The sequence below is a fragment of the Halichoerus grypus genome, chromosome 2, assembly GCF_964656455.1.
Source record: "Halichoerus grypus chromosome 2, mHalGry1.hap1.1, whole genome shotgun sequence".
Taxonomy (NCBI): Eukaryota; Metazoa; Chordata; class Mammalia; order Carnivora; family Phocidae; genus Halichoerus; species Halichoerus grypus.
This window is the reverse complement of record NC_135713.1, coordinates 174,212,123-174,231,086: the sequence shown is the minus strand read 5'-3', so window position 1 is coordinate 174,231,086 and position 18,964 is coordinate 174,212,123.

Here is an 18,964-nt window from a genome sequence, read left to right as displayed (position 1 = left end):
GTCCTAAGGAAAGATGATGTGTGCATAAGGACTGTTACAATGGTGACAATTTGGAAACAATTGAAGTGTCATCAGTAGGAAAGGGTAAATAAACTGTGGAACACCAATACTTAAAAATACTACTCTATTAAATAGTAAATAAAATTAATTAGGGGCGCCTGGGTGGCTCAGTCGGTTGAGCGTCTGCCTTCGGCTCAGGTCATGATCCCGGGGTCCTGGGATCGAGCCCCACCTCGGGCTCCCTGCCCAGCGTGAAGCCTGCTTCTCCCTCTCCCACTCCCCCTGCTTGTGTTCCCTCTCTGGCTGTGTCTCTCTCTGTCAAATAAATAAACAAAATCTTAAAAAAAAATTAAAAAAATATTTTACTACTGAAATACTATTATTAAAATATTACTCTATATCTACATAATACTAATTAAAAATTTTTAAAATTACTACTTTATATTTAATGAGGTGGAAAACAAGAACTAAAGCAGCATGTGTGGTATGATTCCATTTTTGAAAGTATGGATTTATATATGCATAGAAAAAAGTCTTGAAGGATACACTTCAAAATATAAAGGGTGAGGGGCGCCTGAGTGGCTCAGTCGTTAAGTGTCTGCCTTCCGCTCAGGTCATGATCCCAGGGTCCTGGGATCAAGCCCCACATTGGGCTCTCTGCTCAGCGGGAAGCCTGCTTCTCCCTCTCCCGCTCCCCCTGCTTATGTTTCCTCTCTCGCTGTGTCTCTCTCTGTCAAATAAATAAATAAAATCTTTTAAAAAATATATAAAGGGTGATTTTTCACCTTTTTTGCATATTGTCTGCATTTCTAAAACTAATGAATATGCTTTACATTTACAGTCAGGAAAAAAAGGGAGAGCTGAATCTTTTAAAAAGTTACTCATAAGGAATAAATAACATCATTAAAAATGTTATATAATGCTAAGATTAAAAACACAAACCAAAAGAGTACTACATTATAGCTCTGAGAAGCCAACATGAATATGGACCAAGACTGGAAGAAAACAATAGAAAAAAGAAACAAGGAATTGAACACAGATATAGATATTGTATATCTATTCCTCCCCCTGCCCCAAATAATATTTACAATTCAAAAGGGGGAAGTAAGTCAGAACCTCAAAGTTTATCTGTCCCTGCCTGCTCCCTCATCTCACTCCACTTCTCCTTTTCCCTCCCAGAGCCTCCAACAAGTCCTAGACTCTGGATGCCTGCCCTGTTCCCATAATGGTTTTATTATCAGCCATAGGGAGTAGCCTGAAAAGAAAATTGAGCCTACCCGCAGCTAGGAATAATGACTCAACACTCAACATAAAAACAAAAATCCATTGCCTTTGGGAGACATTCTTCAAAATCCAATTGGTTAGCATAAAATGACATTATAGGGCAAGTCAACTCATTGAACTGGGTCACTCCTCCAATATTTAATTTAAAAAAAACTGTGCCATGTACTTCAGGCAGGTGGGGTGAAGGTGAGGGTGAGGATGTTAATTTGTTCACCCTCCACTCTATGCAGGTTGGCATATTCCTTAATGGTATGGGCTGGTTTCATAATCATTATGGCTCACCCCTACCCTCTAGTGACAAAAATCTTGTTGTATGTCCTAAATTCAGGGGACAGGGAAAATGACTCTTGGCATCTACTGCCTACACTTCCTCTCATAGACTTGAAGATCTTTCCATCTCTCTCCCTGGGTTAAACAGTGACTCAGAGACTTTTAATTCCCTTAAAGAACTCTCTCTCTATCCCTTTTTTTTTTATTTAAAAAAATTTTTTTAAAGATTTTATTTATTTATTTGACAGAGAGAGACACAGCGAGAGGGGGAACACAAGCAGGGGGAGTGGGAGAGGGAGAAGCAGGCTTCCCACTGAGCAGGGAGCCCCATGTGGGGCTCGATCCCAGGACCCCGGGATCATGACCTGAGCTGAAGGCAGACGCTTAACCGACTGAGCCACCCAGGCGTCCCTCTTTTTTTTTTTTTTTTTTTTTTACGATTTTATTTATTTATTTGACAGAGCACAAGCAGGGGAAGCAACAGGCAGAGGGAAAGGGAGGAGCAGACTCCTCCCCGAGCAGGGAGCCCGATGCGGGGCTCGATCCCAGGACCCTGGGATCATGATCTGAGCTGAAGGCAGATGCTTAATGACTGAGCCACCCAGGTGCCCCTTTATCTCTTTCTTTAATAAGAAACCCAAGGGTATCTTAGCATTGCCAAAAGAAACCCCTTGATCTTGTTCTAAATTATCCAATTAGAATTGTATCAAGTCTCCAAAAAAAGGAGGGCCATTTAAATTCCCACCGTAGCTGGAGTGCTGGGTCTGGAGGACATGTGACAGTTTCTGGCTGAGGGCCAAGGCATCCCTAATCCAAGGCCACGAGGGATTCTATCACTGCCTAAGGCAAAGTCTCTTAACATGGGGTCCACTGATAGGCCTGAGAGAATCAACAAACCCATTGAAACTCTTAACTAGCAAGTTAAGGCCTCATTGCCTTCATCAGGTAGTCAGAGAGGTCTATAGTCTAAAGAAGTTAAGAACCTAAGGGTGTAGACCTTCTTCTGAGCCGTGGTTTTTCAGATGGGTCTTTAAATCTGAGCTCAGGGAAACCCGCAAATGGAGGTCGTGTGAGAAATGCCAGAAACACAGTTAATCTGGAGAGAAACAGGATAAAGGAAGAAGGCAAGGGGGTTTTTGGTCTAACTAACCATATTCCAGACCAGACCCAAGAAACCAGCGACTAAGGAGAAGGCCACTGAGATCCTTGAGCATGTCCAGTAAAGGTGATATACCTCACCCCCTGCGAGCAGCCTGCACCCATCCCTCACCAGCGGGAACGAAGCTCCCTCTGCACTAATCCAAGGGTGAGAGCCTGTCAGGACGGAGTCTACGGCGTGACACCTTTCCCTCTCACCCTGGCAGGACATAGGCACATCTCTGCATGCTGCTCAGGAGCATCTGTTCATCTCCTCTCCTCTCAAAATAGTTCTCAAAAATATTTGGTACTTTTTCCTTCACTCCTATCTGCTATTTACTGTAGTTTTCCATTTATGGAGCCCTGGTTTAATTTCACTTCGGTTTTTTTTTTTTTATAGCAATGTTTTAATTTGGGCTTTATGGGCTCTAAAAATACCTTGTCAGGATATCAAAAGTAACACCACAGAATGGCAAACTTTAACTTCAGAGCATGTTTCTAAACAATTTAATGATATGCAAGCTTCTGAGATGGTGTTAAATTGCTGGGCCTAATGATTTCCACTTGCCTCTCTCTGGAAGGTGTTCTTTCCTAAGATGGGAGGCAGGGAGATGCGCAGGAGAAAATTGTATGGTCAACGAATATTGGAGCTGGGAAGGATTTTGGAGAGGAAAAATGCCACCCCTATGTTTGCTACAAGTCGGGTGGGAGGCATGGGGTGGCGGGGTGATAGACATTGGGGAGGGTATGTGCTATGGTGAGCGCTGTGAATTGTGCAAGACTGTTGAATCACAGACCTGTACCTCTGAAACAAATAATACATTATATGTTAAAAAAAAAAGAAGAAGATAGTAGGAAGGGAAAAATGAAGGGGGGCAAATCGGAGGGGGAGACGAATCATGAGAGACTATGGACTCTGAGAAACAAACAGGGATCTAGAGGGGAGGGGCGTGGGGGGATGGGTTAGCCTGGTGATGGGTATTAAAGAGGGCATGTATTGGATGGAGCACTGGGTGTTATACACAAACAATGAATCATGGAACACTACATCAAAAACTAATGATGTATGGTGATTAACATAACATAATAAAATAAAAAAAATTTGCTACAAGTCCTGCAAGTTGTCCCCAAAGGACTTACTCTCACCGTCTCTCCTTCAGGGCACCATAGTTGTACCCACTGCCTTTGGCCTAGATTTGGTGGTACTGGGGGGCTAATCTCAGGTTTTCCAGACTGAGAAAAATTCCGATGAGAAAAATCACCTCACCTTGGACTTTCAGAATCAGAATTTCCCAGGAGGGCCTGGGAATCACTACTTTGATATGTCCAAGGCACTTATCATTAGGCAAACTTGGAAGATGCTGTGTGGTGAGGTGAATCCCGAATTGGCCCTTGTTTAAACTGAACTGGGTAAATTATGGACTCTCCAGTGTTGTGTCAGAGCTGGCTCTAACAGGCTCATGAGAGCAGATTATTAAATTTTTAGGAATTTTGCCAGCTGTTTGTTAAACACAGACATTATTAAATGATATTGAAAGCAGGGACTCGGGGTGCCTGGGTGGCTCAGTCGGTTGAGCGTCCCTGCTTCGGGCTCCCTGCTCAGTGGAGAGCCTGCTTCTCCCTCTCCCTCTGCTGTTCCCCCTGCTTGTGCTCTCTCTCTCTCTGTCAAATAAATAAATAAATAAAATATTAAAAAAAAAAAAGCAGGGACTCAAATACATACTTGTGCACTAGTATTCAGAGCAACATTACTCACAATAGCCAAAAGGTAGAAACAACCCAAATGCCCATCAGCAGATGAATGGATAAACAAAATGTGGTCTATGCATGCAATAGAATTTTATTCAGCCATAAAAAGGAATGAAATTTTTATATGTGCCGCAATATGGATGATCCTTGCAAACATTATGCTAAATGAAATAAGCCAGATGCCAAAGAACAAATATTATATGATTCCACTTATATTAAATATCTGGAACAGAAAAATTCATAGAGATAGGAATAGAATAGAAGTTACGAGCATGTGGGAGGAAGGAAGAATCATTACAGAGTTTCTGTCTGGGATGATAAAAAAAAGTTCTGGAAATAGATAGTGGTGGTGGCCATACAATATTGTGAGTATACTTAATGCCACTAACGTGTACACTTAAAAAAGGTTAAAATGGTAAATTTAATGTTATGTATGTTTTGCCACAATAAAAAGTTAATTCTGTAAAAATAAAATTAAATATCAACTTACAATTAAAGAAATTCTATTGAAGACAAAATAATATTCAACAGTCAGCCCTTCCTGGTTATTTTTCTACATTTAACAGTTACATTTGCCCTGGCGGTTTTATGTCTGTTGTATTGGTGAAGTAGGAACACTATATAAACGGGCGCTGCCGAGCACTTCTTCCCAAGTGCACATGCAGCCATGTTATATTGGTCACTGGATGTCAGCTGTAGAGGGAGTATTTACACAACAGAAATCAAAACCACTACAAATCAGGATCCTCTTCTCCCCACCCAACTGCTCATTAAGCATTTGCCAGCACACCACTCTTTCCAAACCATAATTTCCTCAATGGCAAAAAGGAAATAAAACTTATCGCAGAGTTTCTCTAAGGATTGAAGATAGTTCATTGATGGAGGTCAACTAAACTGATTGTGGTGATCATTTATATATATACATATATATGTCAAATCATTATGTTGTACACCTTAAATGAATACAACGTTATATGTCAATTAAGAATTTAAAAAATTTTTGGGTGCCTGGGTGGCTCAGTCGTTAAGCGTCTGCCTTCGGCTCAGGTCATGATCCCAGTGTCCTGGGATCGAGTCCCACATCGGGCTCCCTGCTTGGCGGGAAGCCTGCTTCTCCCTCTCCCACTCCCCCTGCTTGTGTTCCTGCTCTAGCTATCTCTCTCTGTGTCAAATAAATAAATAAAATTTTTTTAAAGATTTTATTTATTTATTTGACAGAGAGAGACACAGCGAGAGAGGGAACACGAGCAGGGGGAGTGGGAGAGGGAGAAGCAGGCTTTCTGCGGAGCAGAGAGCCCGATGTGGGGCTCGATCCCAGGACCCTGGGACCACGACCCGAGCCGAAGGCAGACGCTCAGTGACTGAGCCACCCAGTCGCCCCAAGAATTAAAACAATTTTTAAAGATTTTTCAGGTGAACGGGCCCATCAGTGTGCCTGCCACATCGGAAGTGTTTGATTAGCTTTCACCTTTCACTGGGGACCATGAGCTCCTTGAGGGCAGAATCCCGCTCAAATTAGCTTTCTATCCTCCAAATTTCTATTGTAGGAGCTCAGTAAATGTTTATTGAATTGAATACATGAATGAATGGATGGCTGTTCCCGAGACAAATGGGGAAGATATTATTACCTTAACCGCAAGCACCAGAATTACATTTAGGAAAGGAAACAACTTCAGTAGCTGGGGGCACAAGGTGAGAGCTGAGGCCAAGGCAGGAGCCTTATCACCAAAAAGAGAGAGCTAACTAAGCTGCTTTGGAAAGAGAAAATGAAAATTTGGCCTTCAGTTTTGTTTTTGATCTAGAAAAGGATGTCAGAAGGGAGAGGAAGGGAGAGGAGGCATTACAGAGATAGAAACCGGCAAAACAGATGATGTGAGGCTGGGTCACCGTGGGATGAGGTGGAGGCTGGGCAGGCTGGGCGAGACACTTCCAGTAAGGCATGCCTGGGGAAGGGTGAACCACGGGATGAATATGGGTTATATTCGTTTGCTGTAAGGTATGAGATGCAACATTTCATTAGAACTCTCCGTGTCAGGACGCCTGGGTAGGCTCAGTTGGTTAAGTGTCTGCCTTCAGCTCGGGTCATGGCCCCAGGGTCCTGAGGCTCCTTGCTCAGTGGGGAGCCTGCTTCTCCCTCTGCCTGCAACTCCCCCTGCTTGTGCTCTCTCTCTCTCTTTCTCTGACAAATAAAGTCTTAAAAAAAAATAAACCCTCTGTGTCTACCCTACTCGACAGCTTTAGATTTGTGTCTGTTTTAGAATGAGATGAAGCAAAAAGAAGCTGGGCTATCCTATTTTGGACCCAGGCTGCCAGTGAGAGATAAGGAGCAGCAACAAGATATGGTACAGAGCAAAAACGGTGGCAGAGGCAAGAAATGCGATCGGAAGGGACCACCATGATGACATAAATTCCTGGTTATTTGTGGACAAACCTGGACAAGCACTTTAGACTTCTATGGTTTATAGGTTGCAGAGCTGAATCAGTTTTCTCTAGATTTTAAAGAGCTGGGAGATCTTGGCTGCCAATGGATTACATTCAATTATGTTAGAATTTGTATTGCTATCTAATGTTCCGTTGCTCAAACAGTGGACAGTAATATAATACACTGGCTTATTCCTATAGTTCAAAGACTGTATTCCTATAGTTCCTATAGATTTTGAGAGGATTCTTTGTCTTTTTGGACTCCTGCTAGAATTAGGAATGTTCTGGGTAAATCCATAAAACCTAAGGCCATTAGAATGTCCAATTACCCTACCTCTTACAAAAATTTTTTTTTAATTTATTTATTTGAGAGAGGGAGGGAGAGAGAGAGAGAGCACAAGCAGGGGGAGTGGCAGGCAAAGGGAGAAGCAAACTCCCTGCTGAGCAGGGAGCCCGATGTGGGGCTCAATCCCAGGACCCTGGGATCATGACCTGAGCTGAAGGCAGACACTTAATGACTGAGCCACCCAGGCGCCCCTTACAAAATGTTTTTTGATGTCCAACAAAATCTAAGCTATCTAAAGAACAGAGTAGAAAATGGAATGCTGGTAACTTTACAGTGGAGAAGCCTGCTAGACACTACATTAACCTAATGATGAAGGTTAATATTACCAATGATGTCATGTGGGTATCATGTACTCCCAGATGTGATGTGTTATGAGACGAGCACTTCATCTCTGCAGTATTGTTGTTGTCTTAAAGATTTTTATTTTAAGTAATCTCTACACCCAACATCGGGCTCGAACTCACAACCCTGAGGTCAAGACTCACACACTCTACCTACTGAGGCAGCCAGGCGCCCCCATCTCTGCAGTATTCTTTCCAAAAAACCCCATTACCCCAATCTAATCACGAGAAAAAATCAGACAAACCCAGATTGGGAGACATTCTACAGGATATCTGGCAAGAACTCCTTAAGATTGACAAGGTCATTTGAAAAATAAGGAAAGACTAAGAAACTGTCACAGACTAGAGAAGACTAGGGAGACATGACAACTAAATGTAATGTGGTAGTCTGTGTTTGATCCTGGAACAAAAAAATAAACTTTAATGGAAAAACTGGTGAAATCCAAAGCAAGCCTGGAATTTATTTATTTTTTTTAAAGATTTTATTTATTTGACAGAGAGAGACACAGCGAGAGAGGGAACACAAGCAGGAGGAGTGGGAGAGGGAGAAGCAGGCTTCCCGCTAAGCAGGGAGCCTGATGTGGGGCTGGATCCCAGGACCCTGGGATCATGACCTGAGCCGAAGGCAGACGCTTAACGACTGAGCCACCCAGGTGCCCCTGGAATTTAGATAATAATACACCAATGTCAATTTTTTAGCTATGACAAAAGTAGCATGGTAATATGTTAACAATGGTGGAAATCGGGTAAGGAGTATAAAGGAACTTTCTATACAGTCTTTTCTGTAATTATTTAAAGATTTTATTTATTTATTTTTGAGAGAGAGAGAGAGAGAGATTGAGCGAGTACAGGCAGGGGAGGGAGGGGCAGAGGGAGAAGCAGACTTTCCACTGAGCAGGTAGCCTGATGTGGGACTTGATCCCAGGACCCTGGGATCATGACCTGAGCTGAAGGCAGACGCTTAACCAACTGAACCACCCAGGCGCCCCTTTTCTGTAATTCTGAAAGTATTTCCAAATAAAAAGTTTATTTAAAAAAGAAATGGAATTACATGGCCTTTGGTCTGACCCAGGAAACTCATATATTCTTATGTTTTGAGCTTTTCTGTTTCAGGGACTATAATTATATGGTTTGTGTCACCTGACAGAGTACATTTCAAGGAATCTTCATTTATTCCCATTGGCAAAGATAAATTAACATCCTTTTTCTAGGTTCTACTACTACTAGGTTCTACTAAAAAAAGAGGTACATTCACAATCCGGGAACCTGGTCCCGGGAAAGACATTCTCCGTTAAGTTGTTTTGGTAGGATCAAACCTGGCTTCCTTTCCAGGCCTGCACTTGGGTAATTACCCACGGCTGCTTTATTTGTGCAACAGTAATATATTGAGATTGAGCGCACCTTTGTGCAGAACTCTGCCCTGAGTACTTTCATAAGAAAGGCAAACAGATACAACTGAGGTGACCGCATTAAGATTATTGCCAACCTGGGAAGCTTTTTCTGGGCAGCCAACAAGCTTTTGAGGGCCGTGAATAAGTTTGTTAAATGACCGGCTTGTGCATTCTAAACTGGGACTCCTACTAGTGCTTATTCTCTGTTTGTTTGGGGATTGTGACACTGGCTAAAAAGACCAGCTTTCTATTTAAGTGTCCTTTTCAAACTGGAAACTTGAGAAGACTGTTTCTCGGCAGCCACTATTTTTAGAGTATGTGCTCTGGGAGCACAATGATGGTGCTTCAAGGGGGCTAATCCCAGTCTCTTTTGTTACAAGGAAACTGATGTGCATCCTTCTACAATTTCTCTAAATAAGCCAAGCCACACTTACAGATGCCTTTGGTCTGGTACGCAACACAAAGACCTTTGAAAAGCTGTGTTTCAGCACAGCCAAAACCCCCTCTCAAAAAGGGGTCTTTCCAGGGCACCTGGGTGGCTCAGTCGGTTAAGCGGCTGCCTTCGGCTCAGGTCATGATCCCAGGGTCCTGGGATCGAGCCCCACGTTGGGCTCCCTGCTCGGTGGAGAGTCTGCTTCTCCCTCTCCCTCTGCCTGCCTCTCTGCCTACTTGTGCTCTCTCTCTATCTCTCTGTCAAATAAATAAATAAAATCTTTAAGAAAAAAAAAAAAGGGGGGGGTCTTTCCCAGACTAGCTCTTTAAGGAAATGAGATGTGGAGGAAGATAGGCTAACGTGGGAAGTGATAGCGCCTTCTCATAGACATCTAGGCAAAGGGAGAACTAAAGGGTCTTCTCTCAACCGCCAAGAGTGAATACAAACATCAAGTTAGGACTTTTCCCTGGAATTAAAAATATCAAAAGATCAATGCTTAGGACCTATGCCATGTGCATCGCATTAAAAAAAAAAAAAAACTTTTTACTTGGAAATAATTTCAAGCTTACAGAACAGTTGTAAAAAAAAAAAGAACAGCAAAGAATACTTGTATGACCTTTACTCAGATTCACTTGTTAACGTTTTAATCAGTTTGCTTTATTATAGCATTCTCCCTCTTTCCTATTCTGTCTCTCTCTACACACACACACACGCGCGTACATACAATATCTATATTCCAGAAATGTGTGTGTTGTGTGCATAAAAACTTTGTTTTTTCCTGAACCCTTTAAAAGTAAGTTTCATATCTCATGGTCCCTTTCCCCTAAATAACCCCAGTGTATATTTACTAAGAACAGGAATTCAAGTCAAGAGATATTCTATTTGAGGGCGCCTGGCTGGCTCAGCTGGTGGAGCGTGCGACTCTTGATCTCGGGGTTGTGAGTTTGAGCCCCACATCATTGGGTGTAGAGATTACTTACAAATAAAATCTTAAAAAGAGAGAGAGAGACTATATTTGAGGAAACACATCCAAGCAGCCTCATTCACACCTGGACCTGATCTCAATGATGAGATCCTACAGTCCAGGCTTGAACCTGGTATCACAACTCGGATTTTGGAGAAAGGGATGAATGTAGATCGCAGACAGGAGAAATGTAAATTGTTTTCCCCAGAAGGCAGGCTGTGTCACAGAAATATTGCTGGAGCCCATTTCCCCCTCCCACAGTTCCAGCTAAGGTCTCAGCCAACGACAGGCACCCACTGTCAGGCATGCGAGTGAGCGAGCCTTCAGAGGATTCCACTCCTTAGCTCAAGCTGTTGCTGCTGACTAAATGGAGGAGAGGTTAGCTAGCTCCGCAGAACCTTGCCCAAATCGCAGATTCATAAGCAAAATAAATATTATCATTGTTTTATGCCACTAAGTTTTGGGGGTAATTTCTTGAGCAGCAATAATAATCAGAATCGCAATCACATGCAATGGCACGGGGATGCTCACATGTAGAAACAAATATGTATGTACTGGCATGTAACTCCATTTAGTGCTCAAGTACTTCAGAAGAATGAAAAAGTTTGAGATCAATGAGGGATGGAGTATTGAGGATGGAGAAATGTTTGCATAATGCAAGATTGGCCTAATGTAGTTAATAAATGCACACAGTGATCTATAACTAGAATTTAAGTCTGCCCACCTTTGTTTTTGTTCCATATCCATAGAAACTAGAAGATTTGGGTTAATTTAGTACTGTTTTAGGGAAAGGTTGCCCATGAGTCTAGGACGTGGTCTGAGCTACTAATGAAGAGAGTTTTTCTGAGTGGGAGAAATCGAACCCTTTCCCTGTGGAATTTCTGGGGACAATCTTAGTATCTATTGGGTACTCCCTCAGACTTTGGTATGAATTAATTAGGATGTCAGTATTATTTACTAATGTACACAAAAATATGTGGGCCTAAACAATCTCTCTTGAGTGACATCCAGGCTGAAGTTCATGCATAGGTAGAAATCTACCTTCAACCATTAATTATCATACTTTAGCCTAACTCAATTAATTCTTGTAGAACAAATTTTAAGGGTACCTATTGTCCCCAGAACCTTCTGTCAAGTATTGTGCATTGACAGATCAAAGAGATCACAGCAAAATAGAAATCTAATGAAAAGCAACTAAGCTCTTAAAATCTACCTGAAATACTTATAATTCTTACCAACTGTTAGAAGTGAGAATTATTACCTTGCTAGTTAATAATGCATTTTGATTTTTCAGTTGTGTTAGTAGCTACCTTTTTTGTTCATATAAAGGGCATTTCTGATGAGGCAGAGCTTCTTATCTTTTGAGTTCTACTTTATACTTCTGTGCCTTTATTCACACTTTTCTTCTTTCCTGGAATGCTCTCCCCCCACCCTTTAAAGATTTGTTTACTTGAGAGGGAGAGAGCACGTGCGTGGGAGGAGGGCCAGAGGGAGAGGGAGAAAGAATCCTCAAGCAGACTCCCTGCTGAGAGCGCTGAGGCTCCACCCCAGGACCCTGAGGCTACTGGGGCTTGATCCCAGGACCCTGAGATCATGACCCCAGCCAAAATAAGAGTTGGCCACTCAACCAACTGAGCCACCCAGGCACCCCACTCTTTTCCCCATTCTTTGCTTTCCTACCTCACTGGCTTCCCCTTCTCATTCTTCTTGCTAGTTCCCCATCTCTGAACTTTTAGTTTTGGAAGCCCCAGTTACCTTGGGAGTGGATCATGTCCTGGGAGATCTCATCCAGTTCCATGACTTTAAGTATCATGAATCTCTAATGACTCCTCAATTTATATCTCCAGCCAGAACCATTTCTCCCTTCAGACAAATATTTAACTCTCTATTCAACATCTCTGCTTGGATGTCCAATAGGCATTTCAAAAGTAACAGATCCAAAGCTGAGCTCCTGAACTTGTCCCACAAACCTGCCCCTCCCTTTGTCCTCTATTCTACATCTCAGTGAATATTAATTCTAGCCTCCTAGTTCCTTTGGCCACCAAGTTTGAAGTGGTTATTCTCTGACACATCCCAATTCAGTCTATCGATAAATCCTGTTGGCTCTTCCTTCAAAATATTATCTTGGACCCCACCGTTCACCCCTTAACCCTCCCTGCCTGGGTATCTGCAGTAGCCTTCCAACTGGTCTCCCTATATTTACTCTTTCTCTTTCTTTCTTTCTTCCTTCCTTTCTTTCTTTCTTTCTTTCTTTCTTTCTTTTCTTTTCTTTTCTTTTCTTTTCTTTTCTTTCCTTTCTTTCTTTCTTTCCGTCTTTTTCTTTTTTGAGTAAACTCCACACCGAGCCTGGGGCTCAAACTCACAACCCAGAGATCAAGAGTCATATGCTCTCCCAACTGAGCCAGCCAGGCGCTCCTCTGTCTTTTTACCCTTTCATCTCTTCTCTCACTCCAGTTCATTTTCAACACATCAAAGAGATCCATTTCAAGTGTATGACAGGTCTCTTCTCTATGCAAAATCCCTCAATGGCGTCCCATTTTCTAAATAGTAAGAGCCAAAGTCTTCAGGGAGGATGTACCTCCAACCACTTCCCTCAGTGTTCAGTCACACTTGCTCCTTACTGATCCTTATACCAGCCAGGATGTTCTTGCCTCGGTGCCTAGGATTTCCACAAGGTTTACTCCATTATCTCCTTTAGATTTTGGCTTAAAGATCACCTTTTTGCCCCTCTCTGACTATTCTATTTTAAATTACAGCCTTCATCTCAGCACTTCCTGTCTCCTTTCTCTGCAATTTTTCTCCACAGAACTTGTTACCAATGGACTCCATTATTTTATTTATTTTATTGTCTTTTGTTTTCCCTAAAAAGTAAATTTCATAAGACCAGGAATTTTTCTTTGTTCAATTCCATATCTTCAGGACCTAGGATGATGCCTGCTACATACTAGGCACTTTGAACTTGCTGAAGGAGTGAATGAATGGCTGATTTCTTACTTGGTCCTTCAAGACTCCCATCCCCCAAGGCTTCCCTCCCTCCCCCACTCCTTTAATTTGGACTCTCCCTTGTCTCAGTTCCCATAACATACTATATTTGTCTTGATCATAGTACTTCCTAGAGGCTTTAAAAAGAATTCATCTTTGTGTTCCCTAGGGTTTAACACAGTCCCTTGCACACAGAAGATGCTTAATCAATTTTAAAATGAGCTATTTGCAACATTCATACTAAATGTTGGGGCAGTGAGAAGATGTTAGACATGAGTGAGACACTTCTCAACTTCCTCTGTTTTTATATGAATTTCCTTCCTTTTTCAAAGAAACCCAGATTTGATGTCCCCCCACCCCCAGAATGCCAGTAAATAAATATAATTGCCAAAAAACTTTTGGCCAAATGCTATTTTATAGCTTTCAAATCCTTCTGGAAGAAAACATTGGGATTTTTAAAATTTTTTACTTGTTGGATCAGGACCGCCAAGCAAAAAGTTTTACCTAAACCTAGATCACAACTCACATACTGCATATCTAGCTTCACCTACTAACTCCTTTGAAGACTAATGATTTACTCCATCTTCACTCCCACTGTGAATGTCAGAGTTTTTGAATTTTATACCACAATTACTAGCTATTAAATACCTACATGTAGGCAGGTACGTCTCTATCAGAATTTTTGATTAACACACTTGATTTTTTAGAGCAGTTTTAGGTTCACAGCAAAACTGAACAGAAAGTACAGAGATTTCCCATATAGCCCCTCTCCCCATGCGTGCATAGTCTTCCCCACAAAATAATAGTTATTAGTCGAAAGGAAGCTTGGAGTGAAGAAAGGGAGGACAATTAGACAAATAGCAAATTGGTAGTTAGTAAAAGGTGGAAAACAGAATAGAAGCATTATATTAATAGCCAGGTGAGAAAAAACTCAGCCTGACCTAAAAATAAAAAGATTTGAGCTGGCAAGAGAATGTACATTTCAAGAGATAATAAGATAATAGAACTTAAGAACTGGAAAAAGCCTGATTGAGTTTAAAGCCTTCATCTACTAGACAAAGAAATCAAAGTCTAAGGTATAGAGCTAGAGTTGGCATTTCTCAAATATTTAACAAAGCATATTAGTATGATAAGCTGGACTTCAGATGACTTGACAAAGCTATTTCAATCCGAGAAATTGAAGTAAGGCATATCTTATCTGTTCAGAACTGGATTCTGTGTTATTCTATGTTTTAACTGCTGATTAGAATTCAATTAATGTACTTAAACTTGTAGTTTCTATTTTGCTGGAAAAGACTGGCCTGAGAGTAAAATATAGTTGTCACATTAGAAGGAATAGAAGGAATAAGATGAGACGAGGCCTAAAAAGAAGCTGCTTGATTTTTCAGGAGCTAACAACAACAACAACAGTTACTGGTGAAACTGTCCACAGTACCCATTCCCTAACCTTGTAAACTATTAATTTGAAAGAGACATAAATATAACATCATTGCAGTTGGGGTGGAGGAGGGCAATTTGGAGTACTATAAAAGAGTAAACATTTACTCAGAGGTTCAGTGGGTAAATTGCGAAGCATGGATTGTGGTAAGACAGAAAAAGACACCTTCTAAAGTAGGTCTAAGTTAAAGGCCCTCACTTTGAATGTTTTACTTCTTTCCCATTCTTAGTTTTAGCTTATGTATCTTGTGAGTCAGAAGCTCCTAGGGAAGAGGCACTGTTGAAATTTTGCCAAATTTAGGCACCTCTTAAAGAATGATAAACAGAAAGGAGAAACACCTTTAAATGCAGATGAGAGAATGATATCTCTTAAAGATTTTATTTATTTATTTAACAGAGAGAGAGAGAGAGTGCGCACAAGCTGGGGGAGCGGCAGGCAGAGAGAGAAGGCAGCTCCCTGCTCAGCAGGAAGCCTGATGTGGGACTTGATCCCAGGACTCTGGGATCATGACCTGAGCCAAAGGCAGACGCTTAACGGACTGAGCCACCCAGGCGTCCTGAGAATGACACCTCTTTAGTCATTCTTAAAATATTTTGTCCAGGTTTGTTTGTTTGTTTGTTTATTTAAAGATTTAACTTATTTGAGAGAGAGAGAAAGTGAGAGAGCACGAGCAGAGTGGGAGCAGCAGAGGGAGAGGGAGAAGCAGACTCCCCGCTGAGCAGGGAGCCCAACGCGGGGCTTGATCCCAGGACCCTGGGATCATGACTCAAGTGGAAGGCAGATGCTCAAACGACTGAGCCACAAAGATGCCCCTTTGTCCAGGTTTAAAATGAAAATGAATTTCACATCTAGAAAAGCAGGGATTCAGTTCTGTGTTGGTAAGATTTGTGATAGGTAGAGGGTAAAGACAAAAATCAGTTTAAATTGATACTAATGTTAGCAAGGTGAGAGGAAATTGGTTTTCTCAGAAACTCTTGATTAGAATGAAAATGGTCCAAATCTTTCTAGCAATTTGGCAACATCTACTATTAAAACTTAAAAGGTGCATAGCTTTGGGGGGTGCCTGGGTGGCTCAGATGGTTAAGCGTCTGCCTTCGGCTCAGGTCATGATCCCAGGGTCCTGGGATCGAGTCCCGCATCGGGCTCCCTGCTCAGCGGGGAGCCTGCCTCTCTCTCTCTCTCTCTCTCTCTCTCTGTCTCTTACAAATAAATAAATAAAATCTTTAAAAAAAAAAAAAAGGTGCATAGTTTTAAGATTCTGCAGTTCAACTTCTGGAAAGTCCATCTACAGATATACTCACATTTGTAAAGAGGATATATGTATTAGGATGTTAATTGCAACAATGTTTGTGATATTAAAACCCTTGAAACTAATGTTCATCAACAGGTGATTGGTTAATTATACATTAAATACAAAAAATTGGCACATTATGTATGTTAAAAAGAATAAGGTAAATCTATAAGCTGACATGAAAAGCAGTTTGAGCTATACTATTGATTGAAAAAGAAATTGCAGATTAGTATGTGGCTAAGAAAAAGGTGTGTAGTGGGTATAGTTACAGAAAACTGGAAGAATACATACCCCTAGGGAATAAGACTGGGTGAAGTAGAAAGTGTGACCTTTTACTTTATATACACTTTTTTTTACTGATGGAAAAACATTTTTTTTTTACATAGAATATATATAATTTTCATTAAAAATAACTTGAAGTGCTGAAAGTTACATTTTCATTTACTCTAAAATACCTGTATTTTAAAAATATAACACAGTGACCACATCCTCGTATTTTGTCATTGTAAGGCAACAAGGGCATAATACTAGAACAAAAATCCCAATTCTCTTACTGTATAGTCATGCTTCATACCCTGTTGGCCTCATTTTGTGGCAATCAAGTTATACATAAATTAGGTGCTGTTGCATACCTTCTTTATGGTACTGACCTCCCTGTCTATGACCTAAGCCTCTTTGGCAAGTTCTAAAATGACTCTGCCCTATTCCTATGTTATTTCTCTGGGAGTACAAACTAAGGAACAATGTCATTTAGGTTGCTCAACTGGAAGTAGAAATTACATGCCAATCTCCCATGCTTTAAATCTTCATATGAACAACTCTTTCACAGGCATGTAATTATAGATAAAACAATGGTTCCCCAAGTGCAACCTAATGCTTAAAGTCAGGTGGCTGGCCAACTCTTCACGGATTAAGTGAAATATAATGAAAATGAACAAACTAAATGATTAATAGACTTCCTTTCAGCATGGCAAGTAGACTTTAGATTTTCTACATCATCAAACTTAAGTACTGTGTCAATTTTAAGTTATAGAAGGATGTTTAACATTTGACTGCCTGATACTGTGTAATACAAACCAAAAGGCAGGTTTTAATCCCAGCTTAACATTTAAAATTCCCATCAGACACAACTATCTTCTTCACTGCCTTCAATAATATGCTTAATTTAACTCAAAGGAGAAATACTATTTCTTAGTTTGCTATTTCAACTCACAATTTTGAGAAGTGTTTAATCCATGGTAAACTCTGATTGGATGAAAATTTTTATGGCCCTATGGGAATGCAGGCCTGAAACCAAGGAGGAAATTTTAAAATTCCTGTGTGTTAGTACTGCTCTAAATCTTTCATTACAAAGTTTATATTCTATTCTTTCCTCAGTATTTTATAATAATTTACTATTTCATGTGATAGGTTAAGTCCAACTCTAGTCCCACCTTTCAAAGGGGGCAAGTACTACAAAGGGCTAAAACAATTTGCTTCTAATTCCACTGTAAGTCAAATGGGTAGATAATCACTCAGGTCTATCTTTTGCATGCCAAGGTTACCTTTAGGTATTGATTATTTGGGACAGTAATAATGCTTAGGTATGTTGCAGTTGAACTCTTGAGGGTCTTTCCCCTACAGCTGAGCCCTTAAGATTCACTTCCCATTAATTATGATAATCTAACTGCAGGCTGAAGACGACAGAGTTGTTTTGTCTGGATACTTCTGTCTATACCAAACTAATGATCTGGAAACTAAAGGCTTTGAAGTATGTTCCCAACCCCCTTATTCATGGCCTTTTAGATGAAACTAATCTGAGGTCTTAAAATTAACTGCCTCATGGTGAACTGGAAAGGGCAGCACAGTGACTAATGCCATGCTGCTGATCTGGTCTGCCAGGAAATGTGAGTAGAGAAACAAGAGTATTGCCTTCTTTCTCTAGCAGGGCATATTATAATCTGTTGGCTTTAGGAACTAAAATCCTTTTGCCGGCTCTGAATTACCTAACTGGCACCTCCCATCTAATCTAATCCAAATGGTTATTTTTCAAAGTTATTTCCTTATCCAAAAGCTTTACCTTGTGACTTTGAGGGTGAAGACTAACAGAAACAAATTAAATAGACTTAAAAAGCGAGGAATTGAATATTAAACAACTGCATATAGAATACATCTGTATATTGTGTGTGTGTATATATATATGCAAAATACATTGTGTGTATATACACCTGTATGTGCATACACACACACACACACACACACTTGACTTTTGAACGAGACGGTCGGGGCACCAACCCTCCTGTATAGGCAAAAATCCTTGAATAACTCCTCCAAAACCTTACTACTGTTGATTAACCAGAGCCTTGCCAATAACTTAAAGTTAACACATATATTACATGCTATGTGTTTTCTATACTGTATTCTTATAATAAAATAAGTTAGAGGAAAGAAAATGTTAAGAAAACCATAAGGAAAATACACTTACAGTACCCTACTGTGTTTATGGGGAAAAAATCCACATACAAGAGGACCCCTGCAGTTCAAACCTGTGTTCAAGGGTCAGCTAAACCACATCTATTCATCTGTCCATTGATGGACACTTGGGTTATTTCTACATTTTGGCTATTGGGAATAATGTTCTATAAATATGGGTGTATAAATATGTGTCCCTGCATTCTTTTGGCAAGTGGAATCCCGGATCATACCATAAATCTGGGAAATTCTGGCACATGCTACAACAGAGACAAACCTTGAGGATATTGTGCTAAGTCAAATAAGCCAGACAGCAAAGGAGAAATATTTTATGATTCCACTCATGAGGTACATAAAAATGGTTGTTAGTATTTTACAATAAAAAATAACTTTTTTGAAAAGTAAGAGGCTCCACTGTAAATCTTGTAAGCCTCACATCTCTGGTGGGGAGCAACTCTTGGAGAGA